Source organism: Nicotiana attenuata, unplaced genomic scaffold (genome assembly GCF_001879085.1).
Source record: "Nicotiana attenuata strain UT unplaced genomic scaffold, NIATTr2, whole genome shotgun sequence".
Classification (NCBI taxonomy): Eukaryota; Viridiplantae; Streptophyta; class Magnoliopsida; order Solanales; family Solanaceae; genus Nicotiana; species Nicotiana attenuata.
Window position 1 is genome coordinate 96,676 of NW_017673290.1, and position 9,806 is coordinate 106,481.

The following is a 9,806-nucleotide window of genomic DNA, read 5'->3' on the forward strand; positions in this document are numbered from 1 at the left end:
ATCACATCTTTCTTATTCTTTGGAAGTGGCAGGTCCTGGATAGCTCTGACGTTTGACGGGTCTAACTCAATCCCTCTGCGACTGACGATGAATCCTAATAATTTTCCAGCAGGGACTCCGAAGGCACATTTTGTAGGATTCAATTTCAGATTGTACCTTTGAAGCCAATCAAAGAATTTCCTCAAGTCTGCTATGTGATCTGTACTCCTTTTGGATTTGATGATGATGTCATTCACGTACACCTCTATTTCCTTGTGTATCATGTTGTGGAAAATGGTTGTCATGGCTCTCATGTAGGTGGCTCCAGCATTCTTCCAACCAAAAGGCATCATTTTATAGCAGTACATTCCCCCTGGTATGATACAGGCTGTCTTTTCGGCATCCTCTTCATCCATCCAGATTTGATGATATCCCACAAAGCAATCCACAAAGGATTGGAGTTCATGCTTGGCACAGTTTTCGATCAATATGTGCATATTGGACAATGGGAAATCATCTTTAGGACTCGCCTTGTTTAGATCATTGTAATCAACACATACTCTAAATTTCCCATCCTTCTTCGGAACTGGCACGATGTTGGCCAACCAAGTCGGATATTCAACCACTCGGAGAACCTTGGCTTTAATTTGCTTGGTGACCTCCTCTTTTATCTTCAAACTCATATCCGGCTTGAACTTTCCGAGCTTCTGCTTTACCGGTGGACACATGGGATTGATAGGTAGCTTGTGAGACACTATGGATGTGCTCAAACCAGTCATATCATCGTATGACCATGCAAAGATATCTTCGTACTCTTTTAGGAATCTGACATACTCTTCCTTCTCTGACGGTGATAGGTGAATGCTTACGCGTGTTTCCTTGATCATTTCAGAATCCCCTAAGTTGACTGTCCCCGTTTCGTCCAAAATAGATTTTGGTTTGTTTTCAAAGTTCTCCACTTCTCTGACGATTTCCTCAAGTATTATATCATCTTCCAGATCCTCCGAATCACTATCCTTATGTTGCATTGTCTCATTACATGTCACAGTCGTAGGTTCATCGGGATAGTTAATATAATGCTGTAGAGAGAAAATGTAAAGAATAATAATAAATACGAAAAATAGCAATGCATTAATAAAATCTTGAAAACATCAACAAGTACGGCTCGATGACTTGAGCAATTATTTCAAAACAAAATAAGTTCAAAACCAAATACTGAAAATGTCTTGAATGCTCAAAACTATTTTTTAAAATAATTGATGCTAATTGGCCAGGCTACCCAAGAACACGACGGGCCCGGGATGGTGCAGCAGTCCAATTCTTGAGAACAACTCCTTTCTCCACGATTTGAATGGTAAGGTCTTCCTCCTCCTAAACTATCGCACTGCAATCCATGTCTTCATCATCCAGAAACAGCCTCCTCATGCCAGCTAAGACTTCGTCTTCCTCAGACCCCCACATCATGTCAGCTTGATGAAATGTCTGGTGCAAATGTGGTACTGGTTGTTCCAACGGATAGTAAGGACCACGCCATGGTGGCGACCAATTTTGGTATTCTTGCCGAGTGTATTCATACCCAAGCCTGAAAGTTGTACCATGACGCTTCAGTTGTGCTGGTTTGGTGATCCCTTGGAGGTTTTTACCGAGACCTTTGCCAGGTTCATACCCTGTCCATAGCAGTATGATTTCTATCTTGTTGCACCACCATTTGTCTTTTTCAATTGCATTGACGCGCTCAATGCGATGGTATGTTTCTCCTCCTAACTTCTTTCTATTTTCGATGACTGGAGCGGTCTAATTGGTGTAGATGGGATTACTTCCATCTCCATAGATGATTACCTCCTGATGGTTCCATTCAAACTTCACAGCCTGATGCAGAGTAGAAGCCACTGCCCCAGCGACATGTATCCAGGGTCACCCCAACAATAAGTTATAGGTAGCAGATATATCCAAAACTTGAAACTCAACATCAAACCAGGTTGGGCCCATCTGGGCTAAGGTTGATTTCTCCAATTGTGGCTCTTTGAGATCCATCAAACGCCTTCACATTCATACTTCCTGCTAGTATCTCGTGCAGGCCTTTACCCAACCTCTTCAGAGTAGTCAGTGGACATATATTAAGACTTGAACCTACATCTATCTGAACCCTGGCGATGAACTTATCCTCAAATTTTACTGTGATATGTAGTGCCCTATTATGACTTAGTCCTTCTGGTGGCAGCCCGTCTTCATGAAAGGTGATTTTGTGGCTTTCCAATACCTATCCGACCATGTTGGCCATCTCCCCACTAGTGATGTTGGTGGGTACATAAGCTTCACTCAACACTTTAATCAAGGCATTCCTGTGTGTCTCAGAGTTTTGTAGCAGTGACAAGATAGATATCTGAGCGGGAGTTTTGTTCAAATGGTCAACCATAGAGTATTCTCTCGCTTGTACTTTCCTCCAAAGGCCATCAGGGCCGGTTTCAACAACAGAAGGCCTAGATGCAGCTTCTTTGCTTGTTCCTCCCAAGTGCTCAGGTGTATAAACCACGCCAGTTCTAGTCATGCCTTGTGCTGCAACTGTTTCCTCTATTTTTGCTTTTCCTTTCCTCTTTGCTTCCGCAACATAATCCCATGGTATTGCATCAGACTTGTAAGATGGCATGGGAGCTACCATCACAGTGAAGGGTGTAGTTACCTCGACTTCAAACGGTGCTTGCGTTTGTACCACAACAGGTGTGAGTGTGACTGGAGATGTTTTAGGATCATCTCCCTCTCGGATGAGTCCAATTGATCCCTCCGGATCCCATTCTTCGTCGGTCTCTATCACATTCACTCCCTCACCTCTATGATCCGTGAGAGGATTGTTACGAACGTTGGGTGCATCTTTTTTTGCCTGTATAACCTTGGTGTCGATTAATGTCTGGATCTTGTCTTTCAGCGTGCGACACTCATCAATGGTATAGCCCTTCATGCATGAGTGATAGGCACACATCTATTTTGGATTAATCCACTGAGAAAAAGTTTCCATAGCAGCAACAGGAATGAGAGTGACATAACCAGCAGCCTTTAGTCTCTCATACAGTTGGTCTATGGGTTCAGCAATTGGTGTGTATTATCTGGGTGGTCTGCGGTCGAAGTTTGGTCTTGGTTTTTGGTAATTTTGGCGGTTGGTTGGTGATGAGTAATAGTATACGGGTTGGTGTTATAGGCATGGTAGAAGGTTGTTGGTATCTGAGGGGTGAATGCTGGTATGTGGGTGGAGGTGTTTGGTATATGAGAGGAGACTTAGGACACTGGGCTACCATCACAACACCTACTTCTTTCTTCTTCGAGATACCTCCTTATTGCAAGGCCTTATTTGTGGCATGCAGTGCTTCAAAATTTGTCACCATTCCACTCTTAATTCCTTCTTCTATTCTTTCTCCCAGCTTGATGATGTCGGAGAATTTGTGGTTTTCAATAACCATCATCCTTTCATAGTACTACGGGTCTTGGGCTCTAACGAAGAACTTATTCATTTGTTCTTCTTCAAGTGCTGGCCTTACTTTCGCAGCTTCAGATGTCCACCGAGTAGCATACTCGCAGAAAGTTTCTGTTGGTTTCTTCTTGAGATTTTGAATGTAGAAAACGTCTGGTGCATTTTCTGTGTTGAACCTGAATCTATCCATGAAAACGCTTACCCAATTGACCCACTTCTTCGGGTTCTGTTTGATATACCACGACAAAGCATCTCCCGTGAGGCTTCTCATGAACAGCTTCATACGGATTCGTTCATCTTTGCCCACTCCTACATGTCACAAAATGTTCTTAGATGCACTTTCGGATCACCAGTTCCATCGAACATTTTGAACTTGGGAGGTTTATAACCCTCCGGCAGTTCTACATCTGGCTGAATGCACAAGTCCTCATAGTTCAAACCTTCAATGCCTTTACCACCTTCGACACTCTGAACCTTGCTAGTGAGCTTTTTGATTTCTTCCGCCATGTTCTTAATGATCAGGTCTTTCTCGGTTGGTTTAGGTATGTATATGGTTTGTTGTGGGGTATGGGGTAAAATTTCCACATATATGGGGTTGCTTTGATGAACTCTAGGAATCTGGGCATAAGAGTGGTCATTGGTTGAGTTTTGGGGATCGGGAGTAGGTTGTGGTGCATGCTGGGGAGTGTGATAAGTGGTGGTTTGTGGGTATTGTGTTGGATGATGATGGTGTTGTTGAGGAGTAGGTACCGGTGGAGGGTTATGGTTATGAGGAGGTGTGGGGTATTGATGTGGTGTAGGAGGATTTGGCGGTGAATTTTGGTTCTGTGTGTTTTAGGGTGGTGCTGGGTTTTGCGTATTTGGATTTATTGGTTAATATCAGGGACGTTTAGGGTGAGAGAAAGGTTTTCCAAGTTTCGTACCTGCTCAGGTTCTCCTTGTAGCTCCATGATTTTTTGTTCCACGCGTAAGACCAGTTCATTCTGTGCCAGAGTAGTTCGATAATCTGAGGTTTCAACGTTTTCTGCCATAGTAGCGTTGTCTTTTCTGATACCACTCAAATCATCCATTTTTCCTTCCCCTTTGCTTCTGCCTTTAGGATCACTTGGTGGAGGACCTCTGGATCTAATGTGATATGAAGACGATGCCAGTATACACAAACCAACCTTGGGGAATGGGAATAATCAAAAGAAAGAAAAACAAACATAAGGTAACCAAGTCGGTAAGGGATATTGAAAGAATGCTTGCAATATTAAATATGTTTTTGAAAAATCACGTAATAATTTGCGTCCTAGTTTGGGGACCTCATTGTGCCTGAGATAGGCCTAAGAGACACATAGACTTGGAGAAAATTGATGCCAATAATTGTGTCATTTAAATGCAAAAATGAGTCAAATCCTTACTAAATTGACAATAATGGGAAAGCTACTAATGGCATTTAGCCTTATTATAATCGAAATCTAAAACTAAGCTAGAAAGCAGTAAAGAACATCATTTCCTAATCTACTTGGTCCCAAAAGGACCTTCCCCGTGCTTGGTACTCTTGACTCCATCAATTAGGTTCCTCAGGTCGCGCATATCCAACAATATGTAAGCCTTTCCTAGATGCCCTCCTTCACTGCCATCCGTGTTTTGACAACCTGAAAGCCTCTTTCTCATCTTCCCCTCAAGCTCCATCAATCCTTTCCAAATATTCCAATCTCTCTGTTGACTTAGTGGAAATTTCCCTCCATTCATTGATTGCTTCCATGTCCACTTTGTGTTGTTCCAGATGCCTAGCTTCAGACTCGAAACCCTTTTGCGTAACCTCCTATACTTAACCTGTGCTTCAGCAGCATCATCTATGATCCTGTTTTTCAGATTAATTCCCAGCTTGACGTCTCCTGCTATATCGTCTACCAGCCATGAAGGGTAGAAGTACACATGACCAGCATGATACCTGTCTGGCTCAATAGTTTCCTTTTCCACAATGACCTTCTGGTTCCACATGTGCTGTGACTCGAACTTGAATGGAATGACGTCCCCTTTGAAGTCTTCCTTGTATTGAACCATGTTGGAAACCCGAGGTATAACCTGTTTTCTTCCCGCTTGTCTCATTACCCTTATAGGAGCATAAGGATAGATGCCCCTCAACCCGATCAGTACCAGATGAGTAGTCTCTCTTAACCTGATAATTCACTGCTAGGAAACCATTCAAACATCCAATTTACCTGCTCGTCTGTCAGATTGATGAAAAAACGCACCCAACTTACAGCATTTCCAGGTTGTGCAAACGTGTCCGGGATATATGTCATTTTCTTTGGGTGATGGTAAGCTATGTAGTCATTCAACGGTCGTCGTAGAAGCTCTTGGCAATATTTTCCCCTCTAGAAATGTTCCAATAACCAAACTTGCAATAACAGATTACAACCTTTGAAGTGTCCGAATCCCTGCTTGCACCGATCTAGATCACGGTACATTTCAGCTAAGATCATAGGGATGATGGTATAAGTTTTCCCCTCGATGCCTTCCATCAAAGTTCTAGCGACCATGGCTAGACGATTATGAATCCTTCCCCCTTTCATTGGAAATATCAACAACCCCAAGAAGCAGACGATGAACACATAAACTCGAGGGTGTGTCCAACCCAAAGAAGTAATGGCGAGTTCCTCATGGTGAAGAAAATATGACTTACTGTGCCCGTTACACTCATAAAGAAATTTAAATGGATGTATGATTTCTTTAAACAAAGCAACTCATCATTTTTCTTGAAACCTAGCATTTTTAGAAAACCGCGAGGGGTGCGATTCTCTGGCACTAATAACCCTGGATTATCCCAAGGCAACTTAGTGAAACCTCCTATTTCTTCTAGGACAGGAGTCATTTCTATGTCACCAAAATGGAAGACAACCCTTTTCTCATCCCAGAACATGGTAGCGGCCTCAATCAATGCCCTATTTGGTTGGATGTCGAGCAAAGATGGCAAGTCACTAAGTACCCTTCTCAGATGATTCTTGTCGTAAGGCGCGAGGTTTTTCCACTAATCAAGTAGCAGAGGTGGGATGTTTTGGACCATGCCAAACTTGGGGACTTCGTGCTTCATTTTCTGCAAACAAATAATGTTAGCCCTTTCCCCCTCCAAATTCGACCACTTACACAATAATGATCAATATATTGACATATTTTCTCCAAGTAATGCACATAACATGATGTTGTCCATTGGGATTGTGGAAATCCCGTTGGACTTTGGACAAGGCTTATCTTAGCGGGCTATTACGTTAACAATGTTCTAACCCGTACTAGGTTTAACATGATGTATATACATTTGATATTGGAGTAAGGTTTCTAGAATGGCCTAGACTGGTACTCTCAAGTGGACAACTTGAGAGGGAAAGGCACGGGACCATCTACTGCACCGCTAATCGATTAGTCTACCACAAACAAACCTTTTCGATTTAAAAAAGGGTAATTCTGGAAGAGCGCGGACTCTCATTAAGCGTCGCTAGTTTGATAATTGGCACGAGTGGAGTATGATGTGGATCATGCTTTATGCAGAGCTAATAACACGTTGCCAAGTATTTGCATGATAAATATGTAGAAACAGTAAATACAGCAGTAAGGTAAACATAGAAAAGAAAGACAAAAGAAAGAAGTTAGTTTAATACGTGGAATATATGGAATAATTTAATAAAGCTGGTAAGAGAGTAGGGATGGGAGAGGCATGATATAATAGTCTTAAACAAATTGAAGAGCAATCATAGCAAATAGAGGTAAACGGAGAAAGGATGTGCATGTTATAACGGATTTAAACGAATAAGGGTGAATAGGGAAAGGGGTGTGTATGTAATAGCAAATTTAAACAATTAAAGGCGGAGAAGGGAAGGGGTGTGCATGAAACAAAGAAAATAATCCACATAAGTTAAGTTCATTATGGTAAGAGCCTAAGTATAAATCCTCAGCAGAGTCGCAATGCTGTCGTGCCCTGTTTTCTCGCGAAAGTGGGTTTCGACATTGTGACAACTCTTTTAGATGGGAGATAGAGTGCTAAAAAAAGAAGAGTTGCCACCTAACAGTTTTTAAGGTGCGTTAGGGCACCGATTATGCAGATAACTCTGTTTGACTAGTCAACGCCACCAAAGATCGGGTAAGGGCTCAAATTGCCTCAAAGAGAAGGTGTTAGGCACTCTTCGAGATCTAGAACTGTGGGTCCTGGCCGAACTTAAAACTATGTGGATTATAACTAGGCAAGATGATCAAATAGACAAAGAGAATAAACGGTCAAAGAGTTTTATTATAACACAATGAGAATTGATAAAATTCTTAAGGGTTACAAGGATATAACTATAACGGTCTATATTAGATGACTAAATGTGCCAAGAAAGAAAAAAAAAAGGGAGGGGGGGGGGTCCTAAGTTAGCCTAAAGGATCACCCCGTGCAACATAAATAATACTTCGCAACTCCTTTGAGATAGGGAATTACTCATATTATTCAGTGGGCACAAACTATCATCTCCTGCTACCCGATTACTATGTTAAAGTTGTTTACCTAAAAGCGCTCTAATTCAATTCTAAGTCTCACCCTATGTGTGCACTACCCGTCCCATGCCTATGGTCCAGGAGGCATTGGACCTCTATTTAGGGTGGTTCTAGACTTTATTTAGGCTGCTCAGAATGATAAAACTAGGCGACATACAAAATAAGTAGAACTCTATATAAAGGCAGTTAAGGGCTCAAGTTAGCCTCCATATAGACAACAAATGCACGCAAACAGATTTCTGCATTAGGCGTTAGACAATTTCAGAATTGAGGCAAATTAAAGTCATTAAGCCCTATAGACATGGTTTCTATGTGACTCTGAATTCCAGCATCGTGTATACAACATTATTGCTCTTAGTGGCTTAGGCGAGGAGACAGTAAACTAGTTGTAAGCTTAGAACTATTAGCGCTGATTTTATAGATACGCGTCTTAGGAAAGTGACATTGTCCTATAGGCATGATTCCTAATAGTGGCATAGTTAAGCAATGAAACAGTGTTTGAGAGTCCAGCATTAACATTGTTGATCTTATAAACCATTTTAAGCGAGTGACAATACCCTATAGGCAGGATTTCTAATGATTGACAATTGAAACTGATGTTTTGTAATACTTAGCCCCTATAGGCATGTTTTCTAGGCGAGCAATATGTTTATAATGGCAATAGCAAATTAACCAATTAAAGTCCTATATGCATGACCTCTAGATAAGGATCAAGAGAAGATAAGTTGATATAATCCTGTTGGCATGGTATCTAATGAATATGCTGTAGTTATGCAAATTGAAGGAATGGTTATTGGCATTTGTTTCCTATAGGCATGTTGTCTAGTAACACGTAGCAGTAGGCATAGGAATAAACAAAGTACTTAAGCTCATGATTTGATAGTAAACAAGTTGAGTGAGTGTGTAATTCCCCTAATGGCATGATTTCTGCTAGTGTACATGGAAATTTGAAATTTTGAATAGCATACATGGCAGGTTGGATGAAATAACAAATAAATCATACGAACCCTATAGGCATATTTTCTACCCTTTCATGCAAACATTAGACTATACCCGTTTCCCCCCAATTTCACTAACACCCAAATTGTTTGTTATTACAAATTATTACATGCCCAAAGAATATAAATATAAACATTACACAAGAAATAATAGTAGGCCTACTACAGACCCAAAAGGAGATACATAGTACTGCTTGGGCCTTCAACAAACTCTTTCTTCGCAAATGGCATGCCCAGATCCAAATAGGGGACTATACCCATTCAGCATAGCCCAAAAGCCATAGAGGAACTCAAGTCAAACCAAATAGTCACAAATTGACCATATGACCCAAATATCGAATTACACAGAAATCACTTAAATAACCTAGTTTGCAGATTATACAAATAATGTGAGGAAGAAAGCTAAATGTCGGAAATAGCTCAAGTTCCAGCAGCAAAGAGAGTGACCAAAGAACCCCAGATCCTAGTGTGTCAGAGTTCACAAGGGTCTCAAATGGACCCCGAGCAGTGCTCACACTAGGGAGGTCAATAGAGAGAGATTTGGTGGCCTTGATATTCAGCCGGCCAAGAGTGATAGATTCAGAATAGTGTAGGTAACAAATGAGAAAGAGAGAACAGTGATCAAGTGATAGAATTTGAAGAGGTGCACTTATATTTTGAAGCAGACATAGCAGGGTTGATTAAACATACAAGCAAAGAGAATTAAGAGAACTCAAAGGACAAGTTGATATCACAAATTCAAACACTTAACAGATTGGGCAGAAAACATTTTGTAAGAAATAGGGGAATCAAGTTTTTTGAGATTACAAGATTAACATACAAAGGTACATAATACCAAACAAGTCTAAAGT